At 37.6% G+C, this 14,776-nt stretch overlaps 1 protein-coding gene and 1 long non-coding RNA gene across 4 annotated transcripts in view; both read left to right on the plus strand.

The window, feature by feature from the left end:
• The window catches only part of LOC111508614 (maternal embryonic leucine zipper kinase), a 177,806-nt gene that overhangs the window by 74,338 nt on the left and 88,692 nt on the right, over positions 1-14,776 (plus strand). The window lies entirely within an intron of this gene.
• LOC141480982 (uncharacterized) lies at positions 233-1,323 on the plus strand. The gene is made up of 2 exons (XR_012464681.1): positions 233-536; positions 937-1,323. It is a non-coding gene; the product is annotated as an uncharacterized lncRNA (long non-coding RNA).

Raw genomic sequence — 14,776 nt, forward strand, 5'->3', positions numbered from 1 at the left:
GATAAACAAATAAACAAAATATATAATCTGTAACAGCTTGTGTTATTTTTTTGGCAGGACCTTTAAGACATGTCTGTAACCTGCTTTGATTCTCCTCTTTTGAATAGCCACACAAAGCAGTAGAATTTTCAAACTGGTGAATGAAATTGGGCCACTCTGTAGGATCCCCATTAAAAATCGGCAAGTCTTTCGGAACACTCTGTCTAGTCAAAATTTTCTTTATGTCATTATTTTCAATTGATTGACTAGACATTTCTCGTGAATTGAAATTTTTCCTAACGTCATTTTGACAGTTGTTTGCAATTTTAGGAGTAGGATATATTTCTGCGTGTGACAATGTAGAAAATGGTTCACATACCTGAGTACAGAAGGCGTGCAATTTTTTGTGTCATTACCATTCCAAGTGAACTCGTTTACCCATTTTTGAGCATTCGAACCATTGTTCATCACTGACCCTGATCCAAATGATGGAGACTCATCTTCCACTGATGCATCCGAAGATTCATATTTTATTTGTGACAATTTGAAGGCTAATTGTAAGTCGAGAATTTCTTGTTCTTTCTTCAATAATTTCTGCTCCAATTCTTTCTTCTTGATTTCTGCCTGAATTATCAATTCTTTTTTTACTTTTTCTGAACGGGCGCTACTAGTTTTGGACTTTATCGATTTCCTTTCTTGAATGGAACCCTGCCGTGACATTTTGTTCTTGCTGTCTGCATGTGAGTACTTACAAGTGGAGTTTTTGTCATCAATGTCATTACTCTGCTCCAAATGTAAGCCACGAGAAGAAATGTTGTCTTGTTCCCTTTCACTACTGATAGAAATCGCTTCCTTTTCCCGTTTTCCGCTAATCTCTCGCTTCTTCGATTTTTTGACATGTCTCAATAGGTTGATTCGGTAAAGGTGTAGAAGGACCAATTAATGTTGTGTTATCAGATTTTTTCTGGAATCGCTGGACAAGAGAGTACCTACTACCTTTTCGAAGCGAAGTAAATGGACAAGAGATAATAAACCCATAGCATTAAATGATATCGTCATATTGGTTGATGATCAAGCTCCTAGATATAACTGGAAGTTGGGCAGAATAACCGGCATATATCCTGGACATGACGGGAGAAACCGGGTAGTTAATGTTGAAACATCAACCTCGAAATTCAAGCGACCAGTAACGAAGATATTTAAATTGGAACTAGAGAACAACTGAATACTCTAGAATACTCATTCTGTATGTTTATTTTGTGTTCATTTGTTTTGTGAACAAGATTTGTCAGTTGAAGATTGAAAATTAGTAAAAACGTCAATAAAGTTCCTTCTTGACTAAAATTGGATTCATTGGCTTGAGTTGATCAATTCTTCTGAAAGAATAACACTCAAAAAATAGTCACTTCTTAAAATACTCTTTCCAATTTTTCAAGAAAAATGAATTGAAATATTTTGAACGGATTATCTTGCATAATTTATCTGAATCTGGCATTTCCCAGTTTCGAAAAGGAGCTGACAGGAGCTTAGGTCGTCAAGTATTCAGTTCGAATTTCAAGGGCCATTACCTTCACAACATCACTGAAATTCGAGACAATAATAGTAAATCTCATTTTGTAGGTATAATAGCGACCGTTATAAGAAAAATAAATTGCTGGGTATAACATCGAGGAGGTCGTGGGTCGTAGTAACAAAAGTTAAAACGGCGATATTTCAGCGTGCAGGACGGGGTGAAGAATCCGTCCCCGGGGAACACTTGGCAGACTGCTCCGGCGATATTTTCTAGCACTTTCTTATTAGAGCACTTGTGCAAAGTCGAACTAATTTAAGAGTTCGAGCCCATAAAGAAGGAGGTAACAACCCTTGAAGAGAGAACCGGACACTGATGTACACATCTGCACTGCCGCCAAGACGTCGACGGGATCGCGGCGGGTGCAAGAAGTTTTTAACTACTTCGTCCTTTGTCACCTGTTTGCTCTTTCGGTGATGTATATTTCAGGAAAAGTGAAACAAGATATCGAAGAGAGGTGTGTGGCGGTTTTGCAGAGATCTACTAAGTGTTCGACTATTTTTTGGAACAGAAAGGTTTTGGCTTTCAACTTCTCCATCTTAATACAAAAAAATGTGTGAATTTACCAAAGAAAGGAAGAAAGCAATCAATTTAAAAAAAATATTCCATACATAGATGTGTAGATCATGCACAGAAGTAACTTTCAGACACATACTGTAAGTGAAAGCCTACTTGAAACAGCTACTTTTATATAAACATTGAATTACACGAAAGAAAAATACTTTCGAAACGAATACTTTTATATGAATACTGAATTATGCAAAAAAAAAACACTTTTTTCTATTCAGTTTGTATTCCAAACATTCGTTTTGGACTTGAATCAAATATCATTCACAGAATTTCTACACAATATAGTAAATGAAAGAGGTAAAATTTCACTTACATGGAACACTGTCATCCTCACTGGTAGACATCCGATGTTTCGCTGTGAGACACTTGCCTTAGTACCAAATTTGGATAACATTATGAGAAAAAACAAACAGTTCAGTGAACCTCCACGCCAGAGGAGCATGCTATATTTCATTCATTTACGATCACCTCAGGAAAGTCAGTTTCCCATTGGACGACATTTTCTCAAAAACCATAGTATTGATTTCAAAATGAGGGCTGGTCTCATTCAATGGTTACTCGAAATCCAGAGGGAAGCCGGACTGCACGTTGATATATTGCATCTCAGTGTTTCGATTATAGACAGATGTTTGCAAGAGGTCAGAACTATCGAATATGAATCTCTGCAATTGTTGGGACTGACGGCTACTAATGTGGCAAGAAAGTACGAAACGAGGTTTGTTCCAATACTCTCTCATTTTTCCACTCACAGCTTCTCCGACTTCATCGCAATGGAAATGGATATACTAAAAGAGCTGGACTATAGCTTCGGAAGGCCTTCATCATTACTAGCTCTTCTGGAATACAACTTGTGTAACGTCAGACCCTCTATACAAGCAGCTGCAGCATGCTGTTTGTCAATGGGAATTCTAAATGATGTTACAGATTTGTCAACTTTGTGGACTCGTTCTCTTGTTTGTTATACTCATTATGATTTTGAAGATTTGGAAGGCGTTATCTCGGAACTTGCCCGTCTTCTGTTCAAAAGTAGGTCAACTGAGTTTAAAACTATCAGAATGAAGTATGGTTCTGGGAAGTATGGTAGAATTGGCTCGAATCCCAAATTAATGAGACCTCATTCCAAGAAAGTGACATCAACCGAAATTTGATTTATCGGAGGAGCATCATCACCGAAAGCTTGCCATGAAGACTACGTGATGTTTTTTCAACATCATTTTGAGTAATGATTGAAAATATATAATATTTAAATGTGTAATGTATTCTAATTTTTAAAACGTTACTAGTCAGAATGTTTCGGATAGAAGTTGAAATTTCTTTGTTGAAATTTTTCTCCAAGATCTTGAGACGAGAATAAATATACGATTTCTTCGAAAGTTTGTATCATTGCCACCACAAGAAAAGTAGCCGGAATACTTGATACGTGCAAAATTCAACAACTGATGAACAAATATGTATATCAAGACATGTTTCGCTGACACAGTAGCTTCTTGAATAGTGATTCAAATCACTGTTGAAAAAGCTACTGTGTTAGCGAAACATATCGTGATATATAAATATAAATGTTTGTGGGGATCAAATCGTAAGGTGTAGTTTATGAAATTAGTATGGATCTTCAAGAAGTAACGGCAAATATATTTAGATCAACTGAAAATATTGAGTTGGTATACTGATTCAAAATGAGTTGAGACTTTCTCTTCTGAGCATGATTGATTGGCTTTATAACTTGATCCGTTTTTTGCAATCTGTTTATTTGCATTTATAATCATGCATTGTGTGTTTTTTCCGCGGTTTAGGTAAAATTACTGCTACAAGATAATTGTGCAAATAATTTTTTCCTTATTATTCTAAATTATCGAACACATGTTTACCTGATATTGATTGGTATGTAGTATTTATAATGAAGCCATTTCATTTAAATGAGGGTTCAATATAGATTGATTGATTGATAGATTGATAGAAGGTAGTTTCCCATCCTATTACGATTTTCTATTGAAGTCAATTCATTTAAATAGGGGTTCTCACTCACCAACAATCAGTTATTATTTGCAGCTTGACACGAACTATATGTTTCAAATATTAGTGCTTTCAATTAGGAACTTGACGAAGATAAAGTGTTAGTGACAATTTTTTGCTAGTGAGTTTTGAACGCCACGCCATAAACATCGAAGGTGGCCATCATTAAAACTGGCGATACGAACTTTCATTCAGATCGTTTCTTAAATCGTTTCATATACGGTGTAAATATTCCTTCTAGAATGGATTTCAAGCAAGGCTCAAACGAACAGGACAGTATCGTCAGTACGCCTAAAAAAGTGTTCATTCGACCTAGTGTACTTCTGCCAGCCCAGAACGTAGGACGCCTTCCAAAATTAAAACCAGTAGAAGTATTAAAACGTCTTCAGCTCTACTCGCCACGTAAGCAGGCTGACAGTTTGAAAACTGAAACAGTCCTTGTAAAAAACAGTGGGATCGCAAAAAGGACGAAAAGGTCATCAAAAGAAGGTGTGATCAATCGAAATTCAGCTCTCACGCAAGGCAGTGCCACTGAGAAGTTCAATTTGGAGGGATCGACTGAGGCTCAAACCATGACTCTTCCGAGTGGTGTTGATAACGAGTTCCTCAATACGCCGAAAAAAGTTTTGATTCGATCGAGTGTACTTTTGCCAGCACGAAACCTAGGACGCCTTCCAAAATTGAAACCCATAGAGCTATTGAAACAACTTCAGCTGCACAAGCCACGTGTGCAGGCTGAAAGTGTATCAAATGAAACCTCCCCAATAAAGGACGGTGGAGTCACTGAAAGAACAGATAGCACACCAAACCGAGATGTGCTCAGTCGCAGTGGAAGAAATTTGAACAAATCAGAAGACGAAAGTGATGTGAGTATTGTCGACTTGGAGGCGGGTGACAGTTCAGCGAACCTCCATGCCAGAGGGGCATGCTATATTTCATCCATTTACGATCACCTCAGGATTCTAGAAAGTCAGTTTCCCATTGGACGACATTTTCTCAAGAACCATAGTATTGATTTCAAAATGAGGGCTGGTCTCATTCAATGGTTACTCGAAATCCAGAGGGAAGCCGGGCTGCACGTTGATATATTGCATCTCAGTGTTTCGATTATAGACAGATGTTTGCAAGAGGTCAGAACTATCGAATATGAATCTCTGCAATTGTTGGGACTGACGGCTACTAATGTGGCAAGAAAGTACGAAACGAGGTTTGTTCCAATACTCTCTCATTTTTCCACTCACAGCTTCTCCGACTTCATCGCAATGGAAATGGATATACTAAAAGAGCTGGACTATAGCTTCGGAAGGCCTTCATCATTACATTTTCTGAGGTTATTCAATGAGGTTGCTGAAGTAACTAGGGACCATCACAATTTGGGCAAGTTCTTACTGGAAGTAGCTCTTCTGGAATACAACTTGTGTAACGTCAGACCCTCTATACAAGCAGCTGCAGCATGCTGTTTGTCAATGGGAATTCTAAATGATGTGACGGATTTGTCAACTGTGTGGACTCGTTCTCTTGTTTGTTATACTCATTATGATTTTGAAGATTTGGAAGGCGTTATCTCGGAACTTGCCCGTCTTCTGTTCAAAAGTAGGTCAACTGAGTTTAAAACTATCAGAATGAAGTATGGTTCTGCGAAGTATGGTAGAATTGGCTCGAATCCCAAATTAATGAGACCTCATTCCAAGAAAGTGACATCGACCGAAATTTGATTTATCGGAGGAGCATCATCACCGAAAGCTTGCCATGAAGACTACGTGATGTTTTTTCAACATCATTTTGAGTAATGATTGAAAATATATAATATTTAAATGTGTAATGTATTCTAATTTTTAAAACGTTACTAGTCAGCATGTTTCGGATAGAAGTTGAATTTCTTTGTTGAAATTTTTCTCCAAGATCTTGAGACGAGAATAAATATACGATTTCTTCGAAAGTTTGTATCATTGCCACCACAAGAAAAGTAGCCGGAATACTTGATACGTGCAAAATTCAACAACCGATGAACAAATATGTATATCAAGACATGTTTCGCTGACACAGTAGCTTCTTGAATAGTGATTCAAATCACTGTTGAAAAAGCTACTGTGTTAGCGAAACATATCGTGATATATAAATATAAATGTTTGTGGGGATCAAATCGTAAGGTGTAGTTTATGAAATTAGTATGGATCTTCATGAAGTAACGGCAAATATATTTAGATCAACTGAAAATATTGAGTTGGTATACTGATTCAAAATGAGTTGAGACTTTCTCTTCTGAGCATGATTGATTGGCTTTATAACTTGATCCGTTTTTTGCAATCTGTTTATTTGCATTCATAATCATGCATTGTGTGTTTTTTCCGCGGTTTAGGTAAAATTACTGCTACAAGATAATTGTGCAAATAATTTTTTCCTTATTATTCTAAATTATCGAACACATGTTTACCTGATATTGATTGGTATGTAGTATTTATAATGAAGCCATTTCATTTAAATGAGGGTTCAATATAGATTGATTGATTGATAGATTGATAGAAGGTAGTTTCCCCCTCCTATTACGATTTTCTATTGAAGTCAATTCATTTAAATAGGGGTTCTCACTCACCAACAATCAGTTATTATTTGCAGTTTGACACGAACTATATGTTTCAAATATTAGTGCTTTCAATTAGGGACTTGACGAAGATAAAGTGTTAGTGACAATTTTTTGCTAGTGAGTTTTAAACGCCACGCCATAAACATCGAAGTGGCCATCATTAAAACTGGCGATACGAACTTTCATTCAGATCGTTTTTTAAATCGTTTCATATACGGTGTAAATATTCCTTCTAGAATGGATTTCAAGCAAGGCTCAAACGTCAGTACGCCTAAAAAAGTGTTCATTCGACCTAGTGTACTTCTGCCAGCCCAGAACGTAGGACGCCTTCCAAAATTAAAACCAGTAGAAGTATTAAAACGTCTTCAGCTCTACTCGCCACGTAAGCAGGCTGACAGTTTGAAAACTGAAACAGTCCTTGAAAAAAACAGTGGGATCGCAAAAAGGACGAAAAGATCATCAAAAGAAGGTGTGATCAATCGAAATTCAGCTCTCACGCAAGGCAGTGCCACTGAGAAGTTCAATTTGGAGGGATCGACTGAGGCTCAAACCATGACTCTTCCGAGTGGTGTTGATAACGAGTTCCTCAATACGCCGAAAAAAGTTTTGATTCGATCGAGTGTACTTTTGCCAGCACGAAACCTAGGACGCCTTCCAAAATTGAAACCCATAGAGCTATTGAAACAACTTCAGCTGCACAAGCCACGTGTGCAGGCTGAAAGTGTATCAAATGAAACCTCCCCAATAAAGGACGGTGGAGTCACTGAAAGAACAGATAGCACACCAAACCGAGATGTGCTCAGTCGCAGTGGAAGAAATTTGAACAAATCAGAAGACGAAAGTGATGTGAGTATTGTCGACTTGGAGGCGGGTGACAGTTCAGCGAACCTCCACGCCAGAGGAGCATGCTATATTTCATCCATTTACGATCACCTCAGGATTCTAGAAAGTCAGTTTCCCATTGGACGACATTTTCTCAAGAACCATAGTATTGATTTCAAAATGAGGGCTGGTCTCATTCAATGGTTACTCGAAATCCAGAGGGAAGCCGGGCTGCACGTTGATATATTGCATCTCAGTGTTTCGATTATAGACAGATATTTGCAAGAGGTCAGAACCATCGAATATGATTCTCTGCAGTTGTTGGGACTGACGGCTACTGTTGTGGCAAGCAAGTACGAAACGAGGTTTGTACCAAGACTCTCTCATTTTTCCAATCACAGCTTCTCCGACTTCATCGCAATGGAAATGGATATACTAAAAGAGCTGGACTATAGCTTCGGAAGGCCTTCATCATTACATTTTCTGAGGTTATTCAATGAGGTTGCTGAAGTAACTAGGGACCATCACAATTTGGGCAAGTTCTTACTGGAAGTAGCTCTTCTGGAATACAACTTGTGTAACGTCAGACCCTCTATACAAGCAGCTGCAGCATGCTGTTTGTCAATGGGAATTCTAAATGATGTGACGGATTTGTCAACTGTGTGGACTCGTTCTCTTGTTTGTTATACTCATTATGATTTTGAAGATTTGGAAGGCGTTATCTCGGAACTTGCCCGTCTTCTGTTCAAAAGTAGGTCAACTGAGTTTAAAACTATCAGAATGAAGTATGGTTCTGCGAAGTATGGTAGAATTGGCTCGAATCCCAAATTAATGAGACCTCATTCCAAGAAAGTGACATCGACCGAAATTTGATTTATCGGAGGAGCATCATCACCGAAAGCTTGCCATGAAGACTACGTGATGTTTTTTCAACATCATTTTGAGTAATGATTGAAAATATATAATATTTAAATGTGTAATGTATTCTAATTTTTAAAACGTTACTAGTCAGCATGTTTCGGATAGAAGTTGAATTTCTTTGTTGAAATTTTTCTCCAAGATCTTGAGACGAGAATAAATATACGATTTCTTCGAAAGTTTGTATCATTGCCACCACAAGAAAAGTAGCCGGAATACTTGATACGTGCAAAATTCAACAACCGATGAACAAATATGTATATCAAGACATGTTTCGCTGACACAGTAGCTTCTTGAATAGTGATTCAAATCACTGTTGAAAAAGCTACTGTGTTAGCGAAACATATCGTGATATATAAATATAAATGTTTGTGGGGATCAAATCGTAAGGTGTAGTTTATGAAATTAGTATGGATCTTCATGAAGTAACGGCAAATATATTTAGATCAACTGAAAATATTGAGTTGGTATACTGATTCAAAATGAGTTGAGACTTTCTCTTCTGAGCATGATTGATTGGCTTTATAACTTGATCCGTTTTTTGCAATCTGTTTATTTGCATTCATAATCATGCATTGTGTGTTTTTTCCGCGGTTTAGGTAAAATTACTGCTACAAGATAATTGTGCAAATAATTTTTTCCTTATTATTCTAAATTATCGAACACATGTTTACCTGATATTGATTGGTATGTAGTATTTATAATGAAGCCATTTCATTTAAATGAGGGTTCAATATAGATTGATTGATTGATAGATTGATAGAAGGTAGTTTCCCCCTCCTATTACGATTTTCTATTGAAGTCAATTCATTTAAATAGGGGTTCTCACTCACCAACAATCAGTTATTATTTGCAGTTTGACACGAACTATATGTTTCAAATATTAGTGCTTTCAATTAGGAACTTGACGAAGATAAAGTGTTAGTGACAATTTTTTGCTAGTGAGTTTTAAACGCCACGCCATAAACATCGAAGTGGCCATCATTAAAACTGGCGATACGAACTTTCATTCAGATCGTTTTTTAAATCGTTTCATATACGGTGTAAATATTCCTTCTAGAATGGATTTCAAGCAAGGCTCAAACGTCAGTACGCCTAAAAAAGTGTTCATTCGACCTAGTGTACTTCTGCCAGCCCAGAACGTAGGACGCCTTCCAAAATTAAAACCAGTAGAAGTATTAAAACGTCTTCAGCTCTACTCGCCACGTAAGCAGGCTGACAGTTTGAAAACTGAAACAGTCCTTGAAAAAAACAGTGGGATCGCAAAAAGGACGAAAAGATCATCAAAAGAAGGTGTGATCAATCGAAATTCAGCTCTCACGCAAGGCAGTGCCACTGAGAAGTTCAATTTGGAGGGATCGACTGAGGCTCAAACCATGACTCTTCCGAGTGGTGTTGATAACGAGTTCCTCAATACGCCGAAAAAAGTTTTGATTCGATCGAGTGTACTTTTGCCAGCACGAAACCTAGGACGCCTTCCAAAATTGAAACCCATAGAGCTATTGAAACAACTTCAGCTGCACAAGCCACGTGTGCAGGCTGAAAGTGTATCAAATGAAACCTCCCCAATAAAGGACGGTGGAGTCACTGAAAGAACAGATAGCACACCAAACCGAGATGTGCTCAGTCGCAGTGGAAGAAATTTGAACAAATCAGAAGACGAAAGTGATGTGAGTATTGTCGACTTGGAGGCGGGTGACAGTTCAGCGAACCTCCACGCCAGAGGAGCATGCTATATTTCATCCATTTACGATCACCTCAGGATTCTAGAAAGTCAGTTTCCCATTGGACGACATTTTCTCAAGAACCATAGTATTGATTTCAAAATGAGGGCTGGTCTCATTCAATGGTTACTCGAAATCCAGAGGGAAGCCGGGCTGCACGTTGATATATTGCATCTCAGTGTTTCGATTATAGACAGATATTTGCAAGAGGTCAGAACCATCGAATATGATTCTCTGCAGTTGTTGGGACTGACGGCTACTGTTGTGGCAAGCAAGTACGAAACGAGGTTTGTACCAAGACTCTCTCATTTTTCCAATCACAGCTTCTCCGACTTCATCGCAATGGAAATGGATATACTAAAAGAGCTGGACTATAGCTTCGGAAGGCCTTCATCATTACATTTCTGAGGTTATTCAATGAGGTTGCTGAAGTAACTAGGGACCATCACAATTTCAAGTTCTTACTAGCTCTTCTGGAATACAACTTGTGTAACGTCAGACCCTCTATACAAGCAGCTGCAGCATGCTGTTTGTCAATGGGAATTCTAAATGATGTGACGGATTTGTCAACTTTGTGGACTCGTTCTCTTGTTTGTTATACTCATTATGATTTTGAAGATTTGGAAGGCGTTATCTCGGAACTTGCCCGTCTTCTGTTCAAAAGTAGGTCAACTGAGTTTAAAACTATCAGAATGAAGTATGGTTCTGCGAAGTATGGTAGAATTGGCTCGAATCCCAAATTAATGAGACCTCATTCCAAGAAAGTGACATCGACCGAAATTTGATTTATCGGAGGAGCATCATCACCGAAAGCTTGCCATGAAGACTACGTGATGTTTTTTCAACATCATTTTGAGTAATGATTGAAAATATATAATATTTAAATGTGTAATGTATTCTAATTTTTAAAACGTTACTAGTCAGCATGTTTCGGATAGAAGTTGAATTTCTTTGTTGAAATTTTTCTCCAAGATCTTGAGACGAGAATAAATATACGATTTCTTCGAAAGTTTGTATCATTGCCACCACAAGAAAAGTAGCCGGAATACTTGATACGTGCAAAATTCAACAACTGATGAACAAATATGTATATCAAGACATGTTTCGCTGACACAGTAGCTTCTTGAATAGTGATTCAAATCACTGTTGAAAAAGCTACTGTGTTAGCGAAACATATCGTGATATATAAATATAAATGTTTGTGGGGATCAAATCGTAAGGTGTAGTTTATGAAATTAGTATGGATCTTCATGAAGTAACGGCAAATATATTTAGATCAACTGAAAATATTGAGTTGGTATACTGATTCAAAATGAGTTGAGACTTTCTCTTCTGAGCATGATTGATTGGCTTTATAACTTGATCCGTTTTTTGCAATCTGTTTATTTGCATTCATAATCATGCATTGTGTGTTTTTTCCGCGGTTTAGGTAAAATTACTGCTACAAGATAATTGTGCAAATAATTTTTTCCTTATTATTCTAAATTATCGAACACATGTTTACCTGATATTGATTGGTATGTAGTATTTATAATGAAGCCATTTCATTTAAATGAGGGTTCAATATAGATTGATTGATTGATAGATTGATAGAAGGTAGTTTCCCCTCCTATTACGATTTTCTATTGAAGTCAATTCATTTAAATAGGGGTTCTCACTCACCAACAATCAGTTATTATTTGCAGTTTGACACGAACTATATGTTTCAAATATTAGTGCTTTCAATTAGGAACTTGACGAAGATAAAGTGTTAGTGACAATTTTTTGCTAGTGAGTTTTGAACGCCACGCCATAAACATCGAAGGTGGCCATCATTAAAACTGGCGATACGAACTTTCATTCAGATCGTTTCTTAAATCGTTTCATATACGGTGTAAATATTCCTTCTAGAATGGATTTCAAGCAAGGCTCAAACGAACAGGACAGTATCGTCAGTACGCCTAAAAAAGTGTTCATTCGACCTAGTGTACTTCTGCCAGCCCAGAACGTAGGACGCCTTCCAAAATTAAAACCAGTAGAAGTATTAAAACGTCTTCAGCTCTACTCGCCACGTAAGCAGGCTGACAGTTTGAAAACTGAAACAGTCCTTGAAAAAAACAGTGGGATCGCAAAAAGGACGAAAAGTCATCAAAAGAAGGTGTGATCAATCGAAATTCAGCTCTCACGCAAGGCAGTGCCACTGAGAAGTTCAATTTGGAGGGATCGACTGAGGCTCAAACCATGACTCTTCCGAGTGGTGTTGATAACGAGTTCCTCAATACGCCGAAAAAAGTTTTGATTCGATCGAGTGTACTTTTGCCAGCACGAAACCTAGGACGCCTTCCAAAATTGAAACCCATAGAGCTATTGAAACAACTTCAGCTGCACAAGCCACGTGTGCAGGCTGAAAGTGTATCAAATGAAACCTCCCCAATAAAGGACGGTGGAGTCACTGAAAGAACAGATAGCACACCAAACCGAGATGTGCTCAGTCGCAGTGGAAGAAATTTGAACAAATCAGAAGACGAAAGTGATGTGAGTATTGTCGACTTGGAGGCGGGTGACAGTTCAGCGAACCTCCACGCCAGAGGAGCATGCTATATTTCATCCATTTACGATCACCTCAGGATTCTAGAAAGTCAGTTTCCCATTGGACGACATTTTCTCAAGAACCATAGTATTGATTTCAAAATGAGGGCTGGTCTCATTCAATGGTTACTCGAAATCCAGAGGGAAGCCGGGCTGCACGTTGATATATTGCATCTCAGTGTTTCGATTATAGACAGATATTTGCAAGAGGTCAGAACCATCGAATATGATTCTCTGCAGTTGTTGGGACTGACGGCTACTGTTGTGGCAAGCAAGTACGAAACGAGGTTTGTACCAAGACTCTCTCATTTTTCCAATCACAGCTTCTCCGACTTCATCGCAATGGAAATGGATATACTAAAAGAGCTGGACTATAGCTTCGGAAGGCCTTCATCATTACATTTTCTGAGGTTATTCAATGAGGTTGCTGAAGTAACTAGGGACCATCACAATTTGGGCAAGTTCTTACTGGAAGTAGCTCTTCTGGAATACAACTTGTGTAACGTCAGACCCTCTATACAAGCAGCTGCAGCATGCTGTTTGTCAATGGGAATTCTAAATGATGTGACGGATTTGTCAACTGTGTGGACTCGTTCTCTTGTTTGTTATACTCATTATGATTTTGAAGATTTGGAAGGCGTTATCTCGGAACTTGCCCGTCTTCTGTTCAAAAGTAGGTCAACTGAGTTTAAAACTATCAGAATGAAGTATGGTTCTGCGAAGTATGGTAGAATTGGCTCGAATCCCAAATTAATGAGACCTCATTCCAAGAAAGTGACATCGACCGAAATTTGATTTATCGGAGGAGCATCATCACCGAAAGCTTGCCATGAAGACTACGTGATGTTTTTTCAACATCATTTTGAGTAATGATTGAAAATATATAATATTTAAATGTGTAATGTATTCTAATTTTTAAAACGTTACTAGTCAGCATGTTTCGGATAGAAGTTGAAATTTCTTTGTTGAAATTTTTCTCCAAGATCTTGAGACGAGAATAAATATACGATTTCTTCGGAAGTTTGTATCATTGCCACCACAAGAAAAGTAGCCGGAATACTTGATACGTGCAAAATTCAACAACCGATGAACAAATATGTATATCAAGACATGTTTCGCTGACACAGTAGCTTCTTGAATAGTGATTCAAATCACTGTTGAAAAAGCTACTGTGTTAGCGAAACATATCGTGATATATAAATATAAATGTTTGTGGGGATCAAATCGTAAGGTGTAGTTTATGAAATTAGTATGGATCTTCATGAAGTAACGGCAAATATATTTAGATCAACTGAAAATATTGAGTTGGTATACTGATTCAAAATGAGTTGAGACTTTCTCTTCTGAGCATGATTGATTGGCTTTATAACTTGATCCGTTTTTTGCAATCTGTTTATTTGCATTCATAATCATGCATTGTGTGTTTTTTCCGCGGTTTAGGTAAAATTACTGCTACAAGATAATTGTGCAAATAATTTTTTCCTTATTATTCTAAATTATCGAACACATGTTTACCTGATATTGATTGGTATGTAGTATTTATAATGAAGCCATTTCATTTAAATGAGGGTTCAATATAGATTGATTGATTGATAGATTGATAGAAGGTAGTTTCCCCCTCCTATTACGATTTTCTATTGAAGTCAATTCATTTAAATAGGGGTTCTCACTCACCAACAATCAGTTATTATTTGCAGTTTGACACGAACTATATGTTTCAAATATTAGTGCTTTCAATTAGGGACTTGACGAAGATAAAGTGTTAGTGACAATTTTTTGCTAGTGAGTTTTGAACGCCACGCCATAAACATCGAAGTGGCCATCATTAAAACTGGCGATACGAACTTTCATTCAGATCGTTTTTTAAATCGTTTCATATACGGTGTAAATATTCCTTCTAGAATGGATTTCAAGCAAGGCTCAAACGTCAGTACGCCTAAAAAAGTGTTCATTCGACCTAGTGTACTTCTGCCAGCCCAGAACGTAGGACGCCTTCCAAAATTAAAACCAGTAGAAGTATTAAAACGT

Source organism: Leptinotarsa decemlineata, unplaced genomic scaffold, assembly GCF_025532065.1.
Source record: "Leptinotarsa decemlineata unplaced genomic scaffold, Ldec_3_MD MMD2_tig00000035_RagTag_RagTag, whole genome shotgun sequence".
NCBI classification, from domain to species: Eukaryota; Metazoa; Arthropoda; class Insecta; order Coleoptera; family Chrysomelidae; genus Leptinotarsa; species Leptinotarsa decemlineata.